The following is a 21,595-nucleotide window of genomic DNA, read 5'->3' as shown; positions in this document are numbered from 1 at the left end:
GCTCCCAAACCAGGCCACCCCATAACAGAGACCTGGCATCTTTCTCTGCAGCACATTTTAAACCCTGCCCTGAATCCATCTCCCTTTCTGCAGTGCCCTGGGCTCTCCCCGTGGATCAGCAGGAGACCTGGACACTTCCAGAGGAATAGTCAATCTGCCTGAAGTCCAAGTTGCCTTTTGCACCCATTGAATTTCTCTCCACCCTCCCAGAACTAACCTGGGAAGCAGAGGAATGTGCCCAGGCAGCAGAGCCACATCCTCAATGTTAAGACAGAACCAGTCTTCAGCTCCAGGAGGTTGCACATCCAGAACAAGTGAATCAGAACTGCTCTGCTGCACTGACACCATAAAACACTGTGCACCTAAAAAGTTTTCAGCCTCAAAGTAAGCATGAATGATTTACACTGGGCACCTGGTCTTCTCAGCAGCTGAATATGCATAAACCATGTTGAAGTGAACTAAAGGAATGATCAAAGCACCAAGAAGCCATCTCAAAACTGAGTTCTGCTCATGGCAATTGTAAGGAACTAAAACTTTGAAGCCAAAGAATCAAATCCTGACTGTCAGATTCAGGAATAACTTCTCCTGAAGCCACCCAAGACACAGGTTTGCATCAGCTGCAGATCTGGCCCATCTGAAACTCTTACAAAAAAGCAAATGCAGCTTCTTAGGAACTGCCCCAGAACTCAGCTGCACGTTTAATGGCATCCAAAGACAGAAATCAGAGCACAGGGTGAACCAGAGAGCAGAAGAATCCATGGATTCCTAAGCCATCACAAAATATTTTTTGCTAAGCTGCTGTTCATTACCACTAGTATGGTTTGTATTACCAGGGATGTCTAAGTGTTCTCAGCACTTTGCAAGTAACAAGTCAGAATTCACAGACTTTTCCACCTAAACTACTTGGGTTGATGCAAAACCCAAAGACCATCCAAAGAAGGAGAAAACTGAAAGCTTACTCAGTCTGCCTCATTACAAAGCACCTTCTGAAACTTCATCAACCTTATGAAACTATGAAACATTTGATCTAGAGCCATGTTTTAAATCCTTGAGGCCTGACAACTGTGTAACTCCTTTCTGAGACAAGGGAATTTTTATTTGTGGCATTTTTATCTCCTTTAAATCCATGTGCAGGATCTTGCTGAGTTATCAGCTACTCCCAGAACAGCAACACCAGGGAAAAGGCACTGACCTGTGGTGGTGGTGGGATGTGTAAAGCACAGCACTTGCTTTTCCTCTGGATGCAACTTGAACCTCTTCTCAGTCATCCTTCCTTTGCAGTGGAATTCCCTTCCCATCCAGCTGCCAAAAGGAGATCTGAAATAAACATCAACATCCATCAGTTATGGGTTTTGTTGGCTTTGGTTTTTCCCCCTGCTAAGCATCCAAACCTATATCTTAGATAAATAAACAAAAACAAAACACTTGGCCTGAACCAAATCCTGGCTCCAAACAAACCTGGGTAAGACATTTGTGGTTGGGATCTGTCATGTTCAATCCAGTGAAGTACATTTACCTCAGATGTGTTCATTGCTGTGACAGCTGAACCCTGAACCCTCTGGTGGGCTGGGCTGTGCCTTCTGGCATCTTTCAGGATGTGGCCCAGGGCTATGTCTGCCCTCTGAGGTCAGGGACACTTCTGTTGTGTCCCAGAGAGCTAACCCAGACCCAGAGACATGGATCAGCAGAGAGGCAGAGCACTCAGGATGGGTTTCCACGAGCAGTCAAGCCATCGGGATCAGAGCATCTCGGTGACCCTGTGCCATGGCCACCTGAAGTCAGGACTAGCTTTGGGATCTGTTCTCCCCATGGACATGCCCTTTGGCCTGGACACACCTCACTTACCTTTAGGGACCTGCCTGAGACACCTCAGGTGAGGGACCTGCCCAAGGCACTCACAGGGACCTCTGGAGATGTTGATGTCTCCTTAGCTACAATGCTTGAGGGCAACTCCAGCCAAATGGTCTGAGCCCCCCAGCACCTCAGATCCAGCTCTTCCTTTGTGCTCACTTATCCTGGCTGCTCTCTGGCTCACACCCCAAAATGCAGCACCCTGGGAAGCCTGCTTTCCCAACAGCATCACCTGCAGAGCTGGAAGGACACATGCCTATCTTCAGCACATCTTTCCTTCCCGTTGACTTCCCATCCTTTCCCTAACTTCCAGGAGACACCAGGGATTTGCTGTGGCAGGTGGGACTTGAGGGCAAGACATAGTGCTAAAACTGAAGAGGGTGAGAACAGAGCAGAGCTCTGAATGGGCTGCCTTGTCTCTGCACTTTCCACCGAGCTCCAATTTTGCCTAATAGGGATTAATTAACGTTGGACAACCCCACAGTGGTTCCTCACCAGCTGTGGAGCAGAGGAGCCCGTCACTATGGTGATCCAACATTAAAGGGCTGGGTCCAAAACCTTGTTCTGGCAGGGAGACACAAGCACCAGGCCAGGATCTGAGCTGGTTGTAACCCTGGTGGAGACACTCCAGGCTTACCCTGGTGTTCCTGTGAGCAGCCTCTGAGGAGAGCTCCATCCTGTCATGCAGATGGTTGCCTTCTCATTTGGAGGGGCTGAATGACTTTTCAAACCTTTGATTCCTGACTGATGTATTCACTTCAGGAGGCACAAAAGTACAAAATCTCAGCATGGAGTGACTCCCATGCTTTCTTCTCCTTTCCTTCCCATCCCTCCCCCCTCCTCCTCCATCCCCCACCTCCACCCCTTGTCTTTTCTTCTCTCCCTGGACAGTTTTATAATTTTGGCATGTGGCCAGAAGGTCTGTCCTGATTAGCTTGGGCTGGCTGTGAAACACCTGCAGCCCATTACAGCAGGAGGATGAAAAAAAACCAAATCACTTGTCATAGGTAAAGTAATGACCCCTTTTTCCTTTGTTTTAACACACTAAAAGGACAGTCGAGAGGGGAAGCAAAAACTGACACAGCTTTACCACCTCTGCTGCTATTGACTGGACTCAGCTCTGGACACTGGATCATATTTTCATCTGGTGACTCCAATAAACTGTTGTCACTTCACAGCAGTGAGGGTCCCAGTTTATTCCACCTGACACACACTCAGATGTTTGAAATGTTTGTCTTTATGAGGAACTAAACAGGCACTAGGAAAAAAAAAATCCCCTCTGGGCAGGTTATAACTAGACTGCCTACTGGCATAGCCCTCCAATATCCCAGCTGGTCCTGGCTGCAAACTCTGCCAGATCCAGCAAAACCTCCACGATGGCAAAGCAAAAAGGGCTGCAGGATGGGACAGACACTCCTGAGTCCCCCAGGCCTGAGCCAGAGAAGGGCTGAACATCCAAAAGACTGAGCAGGCTACAGGCAGGGATGCAGAACTGGTACTTAGGGTAGCACTGGAGCTCTTGGCTCTGGAGCTGTGTTAAAAACTTTGATGATAAGCACAGAAATGTCTGTGATGGAGGCACAAGGTGACACTGGTGAGCCAGCGAGGGGCAACATCTGCTCACCCACCTCCCAGCCTCCACAGCCTGGATTAGATCATCTCCAGAGGACCTTTCCAACCCCTGCCATTCTGGGAACTCCATCATACCTTAAAAAGCAGCTTGTTGTGCTTCTGCAGGACTATCCATCTGCAGATCAGCCCTGCTTATGATTACAAAACCCTACTTCAAAAGCTGTATTTGTAGCCAAGGGTGACTGTTACTCAGAAGAGGTGCTTGGTGCCTGCTAGGATGTTGCCAGTAAAGGGATGAAGACATCCTTTAGGATCCCCTGCTGTCCTGGACATCCCTGGACTGAAGGAAAGGCCACAACCAGACCTCCTGCTATGTCCATCTCACTGAAGGTGTGTGCATGGTCGTGGGGGATGCCAGAGGGAGAGGATCTGGGAGGACAGCTAGAGCTCTAAATAATTGATCATGGCCTTGAACTACAACAAAGTAGGTAGCTTAAATGCAGCTCCAAGAGTTCTGCTACTGAAAGCAGCCTCACTCTCTAAGGACCAGATGGTATTTCAGTCCCAACAGTCCATTCAGTGGAAATGCCACAGTTGGGATGTCAAGAGACCCAGAGTTCCTTCCAAAACTTTGCTGTGTTTTAATCAAACTTCCTTGTCTAGCTGCAAGGCAGTGGAGACATTTAGCCCAGCAGCTGATGTTTCCAGTTCTGCATCAAGTGGAGAGCAGCCATTTAAAAAGAAGAAAAAAAAAAGAAAAAGAAAAAGGAAAAGAATAACTTGTCACCACCAGGGACTCTGCCAAATATTCCTACTGCTGTCCTGGAGCATGGAAACACAAGTCTGCTGTTGCACACAGGTCTGACTATTTGCATTTTTAATAATTCAAGAGTTTAATTAGTATCATGGCCTTAATCAGAGGCTGAAAATACAGCTGAAGTCATCAGAGCTTAATTAGTTTTTTAAAAAAATATGTATCTGCAGTCTGAAAATGTCTCTACTAATATGAAGGTCTGTCTTGATGCTTGGGGTTCAGCTGAGCTTTTACCTGTTGCTTCTGATTTCCTGTACCAGCACACCTCAGGGTAACTCCAAATCCCCCCAAAATACCAAACCAAACCAGTGGGCTTCCCTGCTTATTCCTCTAAACTGTTCTACAGCTTTCTTCAACTGCACTCAGAAAAAAACTGCCCAGGTTGAAGAGAACCTCTTCAATTAATCCAGGTATATCCCACAGGCTGCCTGTGAGTTCCCCCTCTCCAGGAAATACAACACCCTTAGAACATCAACAAGTATCCCTGGATCCTCAATCAAGCCCAGAGGAACAAAGTCCTGATGGAAGTAACTTAGTCTGGCCAGAAGAATCATCATTTTAGACTGGAGAATCTGCCCTGCATGGCAGCAACCACTGGTCCTTGCAGCCCAAGTTGGGTGGAGAAGCAGAGGAGCTCTGGTGCTGCTTCCCTTCTTGAAGGCAAGGGATGGATGTGGTCTCAGGGGGAATCACCACCAGGCTGGGCTGAGGGAATGTGAAGCCCTGGCAACAGCCATCCATTTATTCCCTGGACAGATTGATAGCATTGTACAGGACATCCTGGATGAACTCTTCTCAAACAATATGGGATTTAACAGGGGGGGGGGGGGATGGGACTCATCACCACCCAATGCTGTGGAGGCCAAATATATAAACAGGTTCAAAAATGGATTAGCAAAACTCATGGCAGATAGGTCAATCACAGGCAATTAAATATGGTAATCCGGATGCAACTTCCAGTTCAGGAAGTTAGTCAGTCTAGTGCCCTTCCACCTCTGATTTACTTGTAAAAAGGAAGGCAGAATAATTCTCCCCATGCCAAAAACTGTCCCTTGGCTCCAGGCATTAGCTAGAATCACAGAAAATTCCTTTTTTTTTTTTTTTGGCAGGGGGAGGGGGATACATTTTCTTTCAGTAATGATATTACAGCATGCTATTTAGTTCCCTCTGCAGCTCCTGAACCTCTGTGTAACCTCTCATCTCCCTGTCCCCTCAGGAGTATCACAAAGGAATTAGTAAAACCTACTGGAAGGTGACAGAAATCACAGAGAGCACAAAATGCCATTTAGCAAGGAATCAGGAACCCAATCCCTTACGTACATAGGAAAGGTCTGACTGGATCATGCTGAAAAAACATTCTGTCTTGGAGAGGACTGGACCAGAGGAAGATGCTGGAAACTCAAGATGGAAAACCAGAAGTTGGTTTGTCCACAAGGAAGTTTCTTGTAACCCCAGGACAGTTACTGTTTGATTTATTCCCTGACACACGCCATGCAGAGAGGCTTGGTTTAGATACCTAAAATACACAGGGGACACTTCATCCTGCAGTGTCATGTATCCCCATCCCCTCTGAACCCTGCTCAACTCTTGCCAACTCCTGCCCCAGAGAGCAGCTCATGCCACTGGATTATCCACCCTCTGCTCCCTCACCTCCTTACCTGCTGCAAACATTTCTCTCTGAAGGTGCTGAGGGGGTTTGCTGGAGAGCAGGGGACAAGATGACAAATGAGCTAACACACAGCAACGGAATGTAAGTGAGGCTCAGCTATTTTTAATTAAGAAGTGATGACAGCTGACTAAATTCCCTGACACTGCAGTTAAAGGCTCCCTGACCCAGACATTATTGGACACACTCCTCAGACCAATATATATTGGTCCCGACGGTGCTTCTATTATTGTCCCTCCCGTCTCGACAGATGCAGGGCTAACAAAATCTATGTCTGTTATCAGCATGCAAACAGTGAGATAAACGTGTGAATGCTTATGAGCAGGAGGAGGCAGCAGGTGAGAGGAGGACAAGGAAGGTCATTTCCAAGGGAGCCCTGAAAGATGCCAGTGTTTGGTTCCAATAAATGTTCAAAAGGTTTGGACAAATTTAACTGCCGTTTTCATTTTCGGTTGGTTAAACCAATGATAGATTGAGCATGAGAGAGGCAGAAAGAACATTCCCTGCTGTAAGGCAGAGAAAAGATAAGAGGCAAAGCAGTATGGTGCCTTGGACTGGCTGTTCTCAGCCCCACAGATCACAGGGAGGCCTCAACTGAGAAAGCTTTTCTTCTAATTCCCAGACCAGAGAGGCCAGCAACCTGACAAAGTGCTCTGGATTTTGAAGGACAGGGATTCACTGGGCTTCTTATAAAGACTCTTTAGCAGAGAGGAGAATCAAGTCAAGGTGTCTACTTCCTACTGTCACAACAGACTGGCAAAACACTGGCTGTTTCAGCCAAGGAAGATGTCAAGAGGAAGATACGAACCCCAAAAAGACAATACAAACCCCGCTTTTGTCCTCAGGGCTTGCACAGAAATGAATCCAGCAGCAGAACCCTTTACCTTGAGCTCACTAGTTGGTTTTAGCAGGACAGACAAAGAAAGAATTCTCTCCTACCCTTTCCAGAGGACCACGGAGAAAAGGGGCAAACTGACACCTGCAGCAAAGTCACCCAAATCACGTTCAGACTTGGCGTGAGCGAGACAAACACATTAAGGAACATCATCAGGAACTTTCCAGCATGCTTGAGTGGTGGGAGGGGAAAGGAGTTGCTTTCTGCTGTTGCTAAGACAGTTCCCCCACCCTTGCTCCCTCCCAGCCCAATCCAGAGGCTTTCTCCTCTCATTTGCTCCCCAGCTGCATCGAATGATCATGACAGGTTCTCCTCCTCCTCGCTCTATTGGCTTCTGCCTATGGCCCATTATCAGGGGAGAGCAAATCAGACATATAATCAATATTTTGTGAGAAGGAGCAGGGCTGGGCGATGCCACATTTGCATTGAATCTCTTGCTGCCCATGTCTGTGCATTCAGATAAACTGGGATTAGCTGTCCTGGCCATGCTGGTGAGGGGAGGTGCCAGCAGAGCAGCAAAGGCAGCTGCTGCAGCTCTAGTCCTGAGCTTCAGGCCAGCCTCTACCTGAGGAGGAGCTCAGATCCTGACCTTGCAGGCAATCCAGCACAATCCAAGGACCATCAGCAGCAGATCTTAAAGGTCTTTTCCAACCAGAACAATTCTGTGATCCTGCCTGTGCACTCCTCTAGAGGCAGAGAGCAAGCATCCTTACTCCTACCCTGAGCCCGTGTTCCCACCTTGGGTACCTGTCAGGGCACCTGGCTCTGAAAATAAGGAAAAGGTCTATAGCAGGGGAGAAATCTTCCCTGCAGTAGCCTCTCCAGCAAGCTTTTAGAAAGTTGCTTGGTCTGAAGGTGTCTGGAGGGCTTCTAGGACAGACAGAGTGCATGGAAACACTGCACAGAAGGCCAGAGGAGGTTTCCCTGGCTTGAACCAGGATGGCTGATGACAGGGAGAGCTACCACAGCAGTGCTGCTGTGCCACTGCCAGCCTGCAGGGACTGGGGAACAGGGCTTCCTTGGGCTGAGCATCCCTCTCAGTTTGGCTCCCTTACCCCACCAAAACCCCCAAACTTGCAGTGAAACCCAGCGGGACAACTGGCCGGTCCTACCCCAGCCCAGGTGAAGGCCTGGAACCAGGTGCAGAGAAGAGGCAGATGAGTTGGAACAGGTTTCCAGCTCCCAGCAAACTGGACGGGCATTGACACCAGGAAACACCAGTGCCAAACAACTGGATGTTGTCACTGGCTTTAAAACCAACTGGGGAATAAAACTTGTGGGCGATGGGGACCTCGGACATCGAGTGCTCGACCAGGTCAAGTGTGAGGAGCCCCTGAGCTGGCCCCAGGCCTTGAATCTTTGCAGTTTAACTGGCCCAAGTGAGGCAGATGATGAAACACCCCCAGGCACGTTGGTGAAACACCAACCCCTCAGCTATTTTCTGCCACCACACAGGTGAGTCAGCATCCGGACTTTGGGAGACAAACTGGTGTTTCCTTTTCTGTTCAGGACTGCAAGTGCCTGGCAGCAGCAGGAGCTCAGGCCACTTTCTAGCCTACAAGAGGTCAGTGAACCCACCAAGCCATGTGGTTGGATGTATGTTGTCCCCAAAATACTAGATCTTTCTAGCCTGGACAGTCCACTTGCTCTCTAGACATTATACAGAGGTTTGGGTAGGAAGGGTCACAATTTAAACTGTTGTAAAATAGTACAATTATGAGGCAAGACATGGGAAAATTTTGTATGGAAATTTCCACAGCCACCTATTTATTTGTTTCAGAGGTGGGGGTGGCTGGACACAACACACTTGCTTAGTTAAAAAAAAACAACACCCAAGTGTTTGACCTGAATAAATCCATTTTTTATGAAGTGGGATGGTTGCTCCAATATAAGATGAACCTTCAAGCTAAAAGGAGGAAAGAGAAGACAAGAGCATGCATAAAAATCAGGTTCAAATCCCTGCTTGGCCTCTCTCAGTGAGGACTCTGAATTACATCTACAGTTACTGAAATGGCTTCAAGTATTTTGGGATCTCTCTCAGGTTCATGTGATCTAAGGTTCATCCTGAGGCAGAACAGGAAGAGTGTTCTGAGCTCTCAAAAATGTTCATGACTTTGGACAAATACATTATACCCAACTTCAAAAGAAATCTCTTCTCTTTTTGATCTTATGTAATAGTCTAGATGTCTGTGTTTTGATTCCTCCCAATTGTGCATTCAAACTGGTACAGAGCTCCATGAAAGAAAATTAATGGACTGGAAGGAAACCTACACTTTTTTTTCTTTTTAATATCTCTAAACCACGTGCCTCTGTTCCTGATACCTTCACAGAGAAGAAAAGCCTGAAATTTAGCAACAGCCAAGTTGATAAAAATGAACTCAAATAAGAACTCCTATTATGAGTCAAGCTTGCTTCAGCCATTCAAGAAGACAGAGCCTATGACTGAAATCTTTCTGATCAATAAAAGCCTCTCAAATAAAATGAAAGCTCTTCCAGACTAATTCAGAAGCAACCTACAATGGAAAAGATTTGGTCCCAGATGGCCTGGAATCAAACTTGTTTTCTCTTTTCTGTTAGTGTCTACACAACAATATTCAGCTGGACCTCTCTGATTTGCTGTGGAGAGTAAAACAGCTTCTTACCATGAACAGGCAGGAAATACCCACCACAAAGACAGAGCTGGGGTGTTAGAACCTCTGCTGCTGTGGCTATCACAGTGGTCAGGTCCCTGCTGCCTGCTCCCCCCAGGAGGAAGGGGTGCTCCCTTACCTGGGAGAGTGTTCCATCCTGAGTGGCCACCTTGTTCCTGTCCTCAGCAAGAAAGGTGTGATGCTCTTCACCTCCAGCACCCAGCAGGCACAACCTGGGGGAATAAGAAATAGATGAACATGAGGAATAGCATGATGGATGACCTGGCCAGGAAACCCCAAGCTGAGGAAAAAACGGTGTCCTTAGCAATATTCCCCTGCCTCAGTGATGATACAGAATCATGGAATGGTTTGGGTTGGAAGGGACGTTCAAGATCATCAGGATCCAACACCCCTGCATGGGCAGGGACACCTCCCAGCAGAGCAGGCTGCACCACCTGCCCTTGAACACCTCCACAACCTCCCTAGGCAACCAGTGCCTTCCTACCCTCACGGTGAAGAATTTTTTTCCTAATATCTAACCTAAATCTCCCCTCTTCCAGCTTAAAACCATCACCCCTTGTCTGCATTTCTTTCTGGTCCAAGGCTTGGACCTCAGGGCTTCCAGGCTGCTGTTCCCCACCTGCTGATGGAGAACAAAGAGCCAAGAAACCTGAGAGCCATTTCTGAGCCAACAACTTGTTCCAAGATTCAATTCTGTTTTCACATCTCCACTTGGAAAGATGTTCTTAACTTCCCATGTATTTCTTTTCAGATTTATCTTGCCTGAAAAAAATTCCTGGAATATCAGTTGTCATTTTTGTCATAGAGCAGAAACTCTTCTCTATATGCATCCCAGAATTTTTCACCAGATTAAAAAAAAAAATCAAGCCATCCTCACTCAGTGCATTGTGTAACTGTCCACGAAGGGATTTGGTTTCTGTCTGTCTGCTTCTAGTTTGTTTCCCAGCTTCATTTCATGAGCACAGCTTCTCAAGAAGTTTGTATCATGAATAAAGCCAAACCACAGGAAGACTTCTTGTAAAAGGCAACTAAAAGGTCTCCAAACCTCAATTTCATCTTTAAATAGTTCTGTGCAAGGTAACTCAATGTTTCTAGTCCCAGTTTGCCATTCAACAGGGGCACAGAAGAGTGCTAAGAATTGTCCCAGGCCAAAAAAGAAGTAGAAAAAGACAACCAGACCCTGAGTCCTGATCCACAGCCTCCTGCTGTGTCCCAGTGGACAACCTTCTTTCCCATGATGACTAAAATGATTGGGGGCTTCTGTGAAACAGGCTGGGATGCTAAATTCTGGGGTGAAACGACCAGCCCAGCATGAGAAATCCTCCAAGTGAGTAAAATACTCTCAACTTCCTCAACTCTTGGGACAATAAACAGCTGAACAACTTGTTTCCCACAGAGACACCTGGGTTTTAGTAGCAGAGAAGAAATGCTACATGTACATCTGGAGCTGAATTGCCTTTTTTTTCCAGCTGTCTCCATATATGAACAAGCAGAAAATGCCTGCATAAATGTATGTAGATATCAAAGATATTAAAATTAGAAGGAACTTTGATGTTGGGCTCTGAAAAACATGCTAATCACCCCCCAGCAGAGCTGTGGGAATGAAGTGCCTGCTCTGTGCACAGCCCATGAAATGCAAAGACCTCTTTGGAGGAGAGCACAGGGCCAAGACACTTCCCTCACGATGCTCCTTCCCACCCATCTCCTGCCCAGGAACATGGACTTCCCACATCTCCACTGGTTAAACCCTGACTCCTGAGCTTGTGCCATCCCACACAAGTCCCTCACTGTCACCACAACACCTGCCTACCTCACAGGTACAGTTTTTGTCACTGAAGGGCAAACATACCTAAATAAACCAGGATGAGGTGGCTGGAAGCCTCTGGTGCTGACACCAGTGCTCTCCTGAGTGCTGACTCTTACACCAAAACAAGCCAAAAAGAAGAAGTAAACTAACAAGTTTCTAGACTCATTTGTTTAAAGTGACAGATTGACAAACACAGCCTTTTTTTTATTTTTATTTTTTTTCACAAACAAGCTTTTTATATCTCCTCACCCAAAAATAAGCCCTGACCCAGCTGTGCTGCCATGTCAAACAGTAATTACTCTATATAAGGCTGACCAAATGGGAATATTTGTGGGCCAGTGGAATGAAATTATTTTAGGACTTACACAAACTTGCTCTGGGAGGGGTGAGACAAGCTGTGGGTAATGTGGTGTACCTAAGAAACAAGTGGACACAGGAGAGGTTTGTTTGCTTCTTCTTCCAAGGCCTCCATTAAAACTCACTGGGTGACATTAAATGGCTTTCCCCAATTGCTGCTCAAGGGCAAAGGAAAAAAGTGAAGGAGAAGTGAGATTTGTTCACCCCTCTAGAAAAGAGGCTTCACTATGTAGATATTTTGAGATTCTCCTTCAACCTGCCTACCTGTCCCACCTGCTGATCCTCACCCAAACATCTGGCAGAGCTCAAGGTGCAGAGCAAGACCCTTGTAATATTTCATTGTACTTGGGGGGGTTGGAAGGAAAAAAATAATCAAACCTCATCTCCAGCTCTTGCCTACCACTCAGGCTGCTTCACCATGAGCTTCTGTGCAACACCAGCCACTGAATCATAGAAACACAGAATCATAGAATCACAGAATGGTTTGGGTTGGAAGGGACCTCAAAGATCATCTAGATCCAACCCCCTGCACGGGCAGGGACACCTCCCACCAGCCCAGGTTGCTCCAAGCCCCATCCAACCTGCCCTTCAACACTGCCAGGGATGGGGCAGCCACAGCTTCCCTGGGCAACCCGGGCCAGGGTCTCACCACCCTCATGGTGAAGAATTTCCTCCTGATGTCTGACCTAAAGCTACTCTCTTCTAGTTTAAAACCATCACCCACCAGCTACACAGATGGATCCACAAAGCCAAACCCTTCATGCAGATTTGGACCTTTTTCCTTGACCTGTGCTTGAAATGATGCTAAACTCCATCAACACACACTGAAGAGCCATTGTCCATCCTGTCTACACTAAGGATGAGCTGCCACTCCTGACCTTTTGGCAATATTTGGGCCCACTGTATCTGTTCTGCTGCCCTAAGAGAGGAAGAACCCATCAATCCAAACTCTCTCATCTTCTCCAATACTCAGCTCATCTTCTCCAATACTCTGCTCTTCATTTCAAAGTTGCTGATTACATTTCCAAGTGCCTGACCCTGAAGCAGGTGAGGCAGCAGAGCCTGCAGAGAAAGGAACATAAATCCTGGAACCTGGGGCATGTCCTGCCTTGTGGGAGGGTGGGGATCTCTGTGGGGAATCCTAGAAGAAGAGGCTGACAGAGCCCTCAGGGTGGCAATGCTCAGTTCAGAAAAACTGCAAAAAATTAGTGGCATGCCATTCTGGTGCAAGTGGCAGTTTTCCAGTTTCCAAAATATCCCTCCTCCTTATGTCACGGTGAAGCAGAGCAAAAATGGAAAGTGGTTTAGCAAAGCAGGAACATTGCAATTCAAAATAGAATCCAAGAGGATTAAAGCAAATACCCAGACTGTTCTAACCTGCGTTTACAGCCCAAATACTGTACCAGTTCCTGTTATTTTCAGGGGGTTCTTCCTGTGTTGTAACATTCTCTCTGGGATTAAACTCGGCCCATGCAACAGATGAATCATCTGACTTCAAGTCCCTGGGCATGTGCTGCAGGTTTTGCAGATGTTTGTCCCTGCCCTCCCATCCTCCAGCCCAGTGCAGCACATTCCAAGTGGCTTTTTGCTGGAGGGGTAGGAAGAAAAAGCCAACATCTGCCTGACACTACATTTTAATCCTCAGTTCAGGACTTGAAAAATCACTCCGTTTTCTGAGCAGGATGGTGGGTGGGAAATGAAATCAAGCTAGTTTTTAATGATCCTGGTGAAACTCAAGGTCATATTCTAGTTTGTCTACGTTTTCTATCTATCCTTTCTATCTTTCCCTACCCAGGAACTTCCAGTTGAAGACTGGTTGCTATGGAAGTCATGCTGTCTGGAGCACCAAACACTGACAATGGTCAAATTAATCCCAGGGAGGATCCTCTGCCTTCACTGGTGTCAAACAGAGTCTCTGCTTCCAGGTTTCCTCTTCATTCTACCTGACTTTTCTGCATTCCAGAAGAGGACTTCTTTTTTTATGTCTGCCTCTGCTTAGTTCTTTGAGTCACTTCCACATGACAAGATTATTCACCATGGAGTTCTTCACTCTCCTTCAAGGACCAAGCAAGTGGCAGCACCACACTGATACTCCCCAGAGACACAGCAATACCTTTAGAGTCCCAGTGTTAAATTCACAGGTGAGATCAGTTTTAGCTGCAACAAATCACAAGAAGTAGCAGGGGATCATGCAAAGAATAAAAATCCACAGAACAGAGGAAGAAAAAGAAGAAAGACAAGGGTGCAGGAGCAATGGACTTGTGTAAGACATCACAGCCTTGTGGGACCTTTGTAGAAATATTCTACAGATATAGGCATGGGTTATAAAGCTTCTGAGCTCTCAAATATCAGTTCAATTCAACATTCATAGAATCACAGAAAGGTTTGGATTGGAAGGGATCTTCAAGATCACCTAGATCCAACCCCACTGCACGGGCAGGGACACCTCCCAGCAGCCCAGGTTGCTCCAAGCCCCATCCAACCTGCCCTTCAACACTGCCAGGGATGGGGCAGCCACAGCTTCCCTGGGCAACCTGGGCCAGGCTCTCACCACCCTCACACTCCAGAATTCCCTCCTCATGTCTCCCCTCAATCTCCCTCTTCCAGTTTTCATCCATCCCCCCTTGTCCTCTCCCTCCCTGCCCTTGTCCCAAGTCCCTCCCCAGCTTTCCTGGAGCCCCTACATCTCACCTACAAACAGGTCCTCCAAGGGCTGTTTGCTAGCAGGGAGGAGCAGCCAGGAGCTGGGACAACAGCTTCTGTTGTGTGGTTGTCAGAAGGGACCTCACCAGTATTGATCCTGAAAGAGAAGCACATCCACACTCAGTAATTTTACTGATTACTTGGCTGAGACAGAAGGTGGAGAGTATTGTCTAACCTGAATAAGTGACAATAAGAACTTCAAAGCATCCTCCCATCTCTGAGTCCATAGGGGGCTTTTTCTCACTTTAAAAAAGAAATCTCTGGCACAGTTTGACCTGATGCCAACCAAAGCTTAAAGATTTTAAAAAACCAACAACCCAACCCAACAACAACATCAAAGCCAAACCCAAACCCAAACCAACCCCCCCCAAAAAATAAAAACCAACCCAAAACAATGGGCTTCTTCTTGCACCCAGGTTCATAGCTAATGAACCATTTACTTCACACTAAAAATGTGGCTTAAGTATCCATTTTTATGGCTATCAACTGAAGTGAAAACATTAACTCACACAAATCAATATTCCCTAAACAATCCTTTTCCCTGAGATCATCTCTTCTCTTTTAACATCAACCCTTATCTAACATGACCCATTTCAAGTATTCTAGCAGCACAGTTCAGCAATTAGCTCTCTAATTTGTTTTCCTTGAGTGTAGGGAAGGTTACATTACACAGGGAAACATAAAGTGTATCCTATAGTGAATGAAAACCTCTCCTGGAACGATGATTGTCTTGCAGAAAGGCTGGGATAAGGGCCAGATCACCAAAATGAATTCAAGCCAGTTATTAGAGTCCTACTTGTACATCCCAAGTCCCCTGGTGATTCATGTGAGTAACCACTTTCAGTGCATCTTCAGGGGTTTTCAAATGTAATGGTTTCTCTGGAATACCACCTGACTGAGCTTGCCTGAAAACATGGCCAGAAAAATTCCAGCTGAGGAACAAACAAGCAAGGAAATGGATGCAAAGAAAGTATTTTTTTCTTCCTTGTCCACCTCTGTCAAAGAGCCACATCCATCCCTCACTATGTTGCAGTCACGTGAACTGTCCCCTCATGCCTGCCATTCCAGCAGACCTTGATCAAAGCTTTTAATGGAATCACAGAATCATGAAAGAGTTAAGGTTGGAAGGGACCTTCAAGATCACCTAGATCCAACCCCCTGCATGGGCAGGGACACCTCCCACAAGCCCAGGTTGCTCCAAGCCCCATCCAACCTGCCTTTCAACACTGCCAGGGATGGGGCAGCCACAGCTTCCCTGGGCAACCTGGGCCAGGCTCTCACCACCCTCACACTCCAGAATTTCCTCCTCATGTCTCACCTCAATCTCCCTCTTCCAGTTTTCATCCATCCCCCCTTGTCCTCTCCCTCCCTGCCCTTGTCCCAAGTCCCTCCCCAGCTTTCCTGGAGCCCCTTCAGGCACTGGAAGGTGCTCTAAGGTCTCCATGGAGCCTTCTCTTCTCCAGGCTGAACCCCCCAACTCTCCCAGCCTGTCTCCAGAGCACAGCTGCTCCAGCCTCTGATCTTCTCCATGGTTAAGCTACCAGTGAAATGACAGCACAGTCACACACACCAGGACAAGCAAGGCACACAGACACCACGAGGACAAACTGCCCGGTGCCAAGTGCTAGTGACAGAGCTGTGAAGACATCACAGGCACCCAAACACCTCATCTCACATGTTCCCTTTTAGCCTCTGAGGATGCCCCAGAGGGTGAAAGGAGAAGTAAAGCTCCCCACGAAGCGGAGTCACACGGGGTGGATACTCAGATCATCGAAACCAGTGAGCTCCACTGTTTGCAAAGCTGCTGTGCCAATTTACATCAGTGACCTATATAATGAAAACTAGCTTGAAGCAGCTCAGCCATATCATCTTGATTTACTCCAAATACGTTCTACTTAATGCTGTCACTTATCTTTTCCATGCCAATGTGCAAGCTCAGGAGACAGACACATTTGGACACTCTCAGCTGGGAATCATGTTCTTGCAACACTCCAAGATGATGCACATACTGTCTCTATTTGTGTTCCCCCTTTTCAGATGGCATGGTGCCCATGAAACAAGCTGATTAGCACTTGCCCTGGGCTATCAAGGCAAGGCAATGGTATGTTTAGATCAGCAAACTGCATAACAATATAAATGTCATCTATTCTACAAGGAGCTCTGGCTCTTGTGCTTCGTTGCGTACATGTGCCAGAAAAGCAACTCAAAGAGTTGCAAAAGAAGGACAGGCATGGGAATTGCCAGCCCTCCTCGTTGCCAAGACATGCTGTATAGCTGTGGGTGCCTTATTATAATCCCCAGGGACCACCTACTGGGTGTCACATTACCATAGAATGGTTTGGGTTGGAGGGGACCTTCAAGATCATCCAGTTCCAACCCCCCTGCGTGGGCAGGGACACCTCCCACCAGCCCAGGCTGCTCCAAGCCCCATCCAACCTGCCCTTCAACACTGCCAGGGATGGGGCAGCCACAGCTTCCCTGGGCAACCTGGGCCAGGGTCTCCCCACCCTCACACTCCAGAGTTTCCTCCTCATGTCTCTCCTAACGTGAGCTCTGCTGGTACATCCAGATCTATACAGACACAGGTATGACCTTTTTTTTTTGTTCAGCCAAGCTCATAAGCAGAGAATAAACCACAAGCAGAGTGTCTGGCACAGTTCAAGACATGATCTGTACACTTGCCCAGAAAAGATGGCACCTGGCCTAAACAGAATGGCCCTGGGTGGTCACTAACTGGTTGTGCAACATCTTTGCTGAAGGGGCAAACTGCAGCAATACCCAGCAGATACAATGGATAATGGGCTGAGGACACCCAGTTTAGGGCACCAGCCTCTGCTGGCCTGGCACTCATTAGCACTGGATTGTCACTGCAGACCTATATGACACAAAATGATGGTCTCCCTCCAGTTCCTGGTGAGCAAATGTCAGCACCATTATCACAGCAAGCATCCATCCTAGTGGTCTCTTGCCAAAGAAGCCAAGGACTGACTGGGAAGAAAAGCTGATCTATGTCCATGAGACCATTGTCAGTGGAGGGGACTTTCCAGGACAGAGCTGGGTGCAGAACTGCTGCCTCTACAAGTCCTACTTAATTCTTTAGCATATAGGGCAGGGTGCAGAAAGAGGAGACCCAAGGCAGGAATGATGCATGAGAAGAGAGAAAGTGGTGTCAGACACAGGTAGGAAACCCCTCTCTGCAAGCCTGACATGCTAAATGGAGAGTGGAAGAACACAGACCCAGCTCATCAGAAACTGGTTTAGCACAAAACTAAGCAGGACACTGTAGCAAATTCAAGGAATGTTATTGGATTTCAAAGGTCTTTCTCTGCAGTTCAGGCTCTGTTCACATTCTGGGATAAAGGGAACCCCCTCAACCTTCCTGGGCCAGTTAATCCAACAGCCCAAGGCAGAGCCCTCCCAGCTCTGGAGCCTTCCAACAGATTCCTCCTGCAGCAAACCAGCAGCTTTCTGCACAGGCTGTATAAATTCACAACCAGATGCTTCACCCTGACCACTATTGGCTTCATCCAAGTTTAATTTCCATGCCAAACATATAAACCACTTGAACTGTTGTTCCAGCCACTGCTTCTGAGCGAGGTTTCCTTCTCTTCAGAGCCTCCTTCGTTCTCCTGAATAACCTCCCTGCATTTTGAGTTCATTGCACAAGACTTTGGTCAATGCTAGAACCGTGGCACAAACAGGAAGACTTACAGAGTGACTCTCCTAAGGAGATTATGCAAAGTGTCACTTAGCATTACATTTCTATTTGAAAATGGAAGGGTTGGATTCTTAGTCATGGTAATGAAAATCAGAAAAAGATACTTTGCATTTCTAACATGAAAGTGGAGCCCTGAACTTTGCAAGAATCCTTAGTCATGCCCTTCTCTTCCTGCCTGTCCCTCATAAATTCCTACTTACAATGCTTTCTGTTAACAACTTCTTCTACTTCTGAAAATAGAAATCGGCCTGAAATGCTTTTGTTTGGTTAGCAGGATCCAGATGCATTAAATTTCCATTACATAAAAGGATTTGTACCTTATCCTAAAGTTTTCAGGAGAGAGATATTTAAAAGATTATGAAATATGCTTGGGGGGAGGAAAAAAAAAAAAAGAATGTTGGAGCTTATCCATCAATATTTCAGTATAAATTGTTGAAACACCAGAATTACATGGAGCAATTATCTTTCAGAATGTATAGCTCCTAGCACTGACCTCACATTTAACAGGAGAAAAAAAAAAAAAGGGTTTAATACTTAGTAAATGAATGTTAATTAAGATGTTGGGAACAATTCTGTCAGAATTGAATAATGAAAACTAATGCACCTTGTGCTTTTGTTGAAAAAGTCTCTGCTGCTCTGTTTTAAACCTAAGTGGCCTTTTCTGTGCTACACTTGCCACCACAAATCTTTATACAAAGTCTGATTCTTTCTGACTTTTGAGCAAAAAGCAGTTTTGATAGAATCACAGGGGCTGGAAGGGACCTCTGGAGATCATCAAGTCCAGCCCCCCTGCTGCAGCAGCAACACCCAGGGCAGGTCACACAGGAACGTGTCCAGATGGGTCTGGAATGTCACCAGAGAAGGAGACTCCACAGCCTCCCTGGGCAGCCTGTCCCAGGGCTCTGTCACCCTCACAGTGAAGAAGTTTCTCCTCATGTCGAGGTGGAACTTCCTGGGCTGTCACTTGGTGCTGTTTCCCCTCGTCCTGTCACTGGACACAGACCGGCCCGTCCTTGACACCCACCCTGCAGATACTGATAGACATTCATCAGGTCCCCTCTCAGTCTTCCTTTCTCCAGACTAAACACCCCCAGGTCTCTCAGCCTCTCCTCATCAGACAGATGTTCCAGTCCCATCATCATCCTCAGAACCTCTGTTGGACTCTCTCCAGTAAATCCCTGTCCCTCTTGAACTGGGAGCCCAGAACTGGACACAGTTTTGGCCTCTCCGAGCAAGCAGGACCATGAAATCTTTAACATAGTCAGTGAAACAACTGGAGTCTGGCTCCAAGAAAGCATTCTGTAACAGGACTTGGATTTCTCTCAAAGGTTTTGGGGAAAAAACACAATTAGAGACAATTCTGTTCATATGTCACAGTCATTTGTCTTTTTTCTTTGCATTTCTAGTCAGCCTTGGCAGAAATAATTCCTAGTTGCCCATCTATTCACCTCCCTATTTTCCAGGGTGTTTGACAGACCAGCCTGGGGTTTGATCACTCACTAGGCCCATGTATATTTAAGATGATAAACAGGGCAGGTTTTGCAATGGTAATGGGGTGGAGGGTTTAAGAAGAGCCCAAACAAAGAATCCCTTTGACGTGGTTCTGTTCTGGATCAGGCCCACTGTGAACTTGAGGATGGAATAAGAAGCAGGATGGTTATTCCCTTCCAGGAAATATGCAAAGATCTCTCCTCACAGACAATGGAAGCAGTTTTACACTGATGTAGATCACAGCCCATGGATAATCAGCCCACTATTCACTTCCCCAGCTTTGAGGAAGTGTAATCATGAAAGCATTATGAAGAAAAACCTGCCCTGCAGGGACAGACTTGCTTTAATAATGTTTATGACTTGTCCATATTGTATTTATGTCTGGAAGTTGATTTGGGGGGGTTTTCCCACCCTTCCCCCACTCTCAGGCCCAAAGACAATTTGCAATCTGCATCTTCCACATAGGGAAGCACCAGGGACTGGTGGCAGTTCCTCTGCTCTAGGTTACAGAGGCTTGGAGTGAGAGGAGAAGGGGAAATGGATTAAAACTGGAAGAAGGAGATTGAGGTGAGACATGAGGAGGGAATTCTGGAGTGTGAGGGTGGTGAGAGCCTGGCCCAGGTTGCCCAGGGAAGCTGTGGCTGCCCCATCCCTGGCAGTGTTGAAGGGCAGGTTGGATGGGGCTTGGAGCAGCCTGGGCTGGTGGGAGGTGTCCCTGCCCATGCAGGGGGGTTGGATCTGCATGATCTTGAAGGTGCCCTCCAACCCAAATCTTTCTATGATTCTGTGATCACACCCAGAAATCATGCCTGATTTTCTCTAACACACAGGTCAAAGCTCCTGAAGCACCTTTTCCTGAAGTGACTGGCCCCAAAGCAGGCCCATGCTTCACAAATGAACAGGTTTGGAGTGAAAGTGCAAGACTTACTCGGGTCAGCTGCTGGCCTCCTGGCACACTTGTCTTGAAAACAGCCCAGATTCATGCCACAAATAGCAATAATAAAAGCAAATTATTGAAGACTTCCCCAGGATCTGCCAGGCTCACCTTTTTTACTGAGCCTTACAAATGTGTCATCAATACCAGCTCTTTTCAAGCCATCAATCTTAGTCACCCAAATCCAAAGCCAAGCCCCAGATAGGAACCAAGCTGCAGAGCAATTGCAGGATGACAGGCTGGGAGAAAACTCATGCAGCATCCTTTGTCTGTGCACCCTCAGACAGGTTCTGAAGGCAGGAATCTGCTGGCTTTGCTCTTGCTGTGTCACTCCCCTCTGATTTCACTCCTCCCTGCTGCAAAATCTGCCTCAAGCCTCCCAGTTTTCCAGTGCTTTCAAAAGCCACCAAGCACTGGAAGCTGATGTGGCTTGGATGGCAGTTAAATCTGAGGCCATTCAACGCCAGGCACTGAAGCACAATTTCCAGGGAAGAAGAGAGATTGGTAAGGGACAAGAATTTCTTGGGCTTTTCCTACATTTCCCTGCTGCCAAAGAGCTTTGACTAACACTGCTGTAAGCTCTGAAAATCCACAGGTACCACTGATTTTCTGGGTGCCTGTTTGCTTAGCTCCAGAGCTGACTGTATCCAGAGGTGGCTTCAGTCCCCAGACACAAAACCTTTCAGACACAAAACCTTTCAGACACGTCCCCTTCTCTGAAGGGTTCCTGGCCTCGGAAACAACCAACACTCCTGAAAACAGCTCAGTTCATTTGAAAACACCCCCAAACTAGACAAAGGCATCTGCACCATTTTTGGACTCAGCCTCTGCTGAAGCATGGAGGGTTGGGCTCCCCAAAATCCAGGCTGCTCTGTGGCTCCTTCCAAGCCCTGGAGCAGGCACCACTTGGACATGAAGAGCAGGTAAAGTTGCTGAGCCTGAATCACAGAGTCATCAGGGTTGGAAGGAACCTCTGGAGATCATCCAGTCCAACCCCCCTGCCAGAGCAGGATCCCCTAGAGCAGATCCCACAGGAACACGTCCAGGTTTGGAATGTCCCCAGGGATGGAGACTCCACAGCCTCCTTGGGTAGAGGTTGCAGGCAAAATGTGGCTTTTGGCCTTGGGGCACTCCCT

At 47.2% G+C, this 21,595-nt stretch overlaps 1 long non-coding RNA gene across 1 annotated transcript in view; it reads right to left on the bottom strand.

The window, feature by feature from the left end:
- LOC127393527 (uncharacterized) overlaps positions 1-9,653 on the bottom strand; it is a 31,613-nt gene extending 21,960 nt beyond the window's left edge. Inside the window, exons 1-2 of the long non-coding RNA XR_007891483.1 lie at positions 9,568-9,653; positions 1,193-1,317 (exon numbers count right to left, since the gene is read on the bottom strand). This is a non-coding gene — a long non-coding RNA (uncharacterized LOC127393527). The remainder of the gene's footprint in view (positions 1-1,192; positions 1,318-9,567) is intronic.
- Between the last annotated feature and the right edge of the window lie 11,942 nt (positions 9,654-21,595).

The sequence above is a fragment of the Apus apus genome, chromosome 22 (assembly GCF_020740795.1).
Source record: "Apus apus isolate bApuApu2 chromosome 22, bApuApu2.pri.cur, whole genome shotgun sequence".
NCBI classification, from domain to species: Eukaryota; Metazoa; Chordata; class Aves; order Apodiformes; family Apodidae; genus Apus; species Apus apus.
Note: the sequence above shows the minus strand (reverse complement) of the source record. Positions and strands in the feature narration are given on the sequence as shown.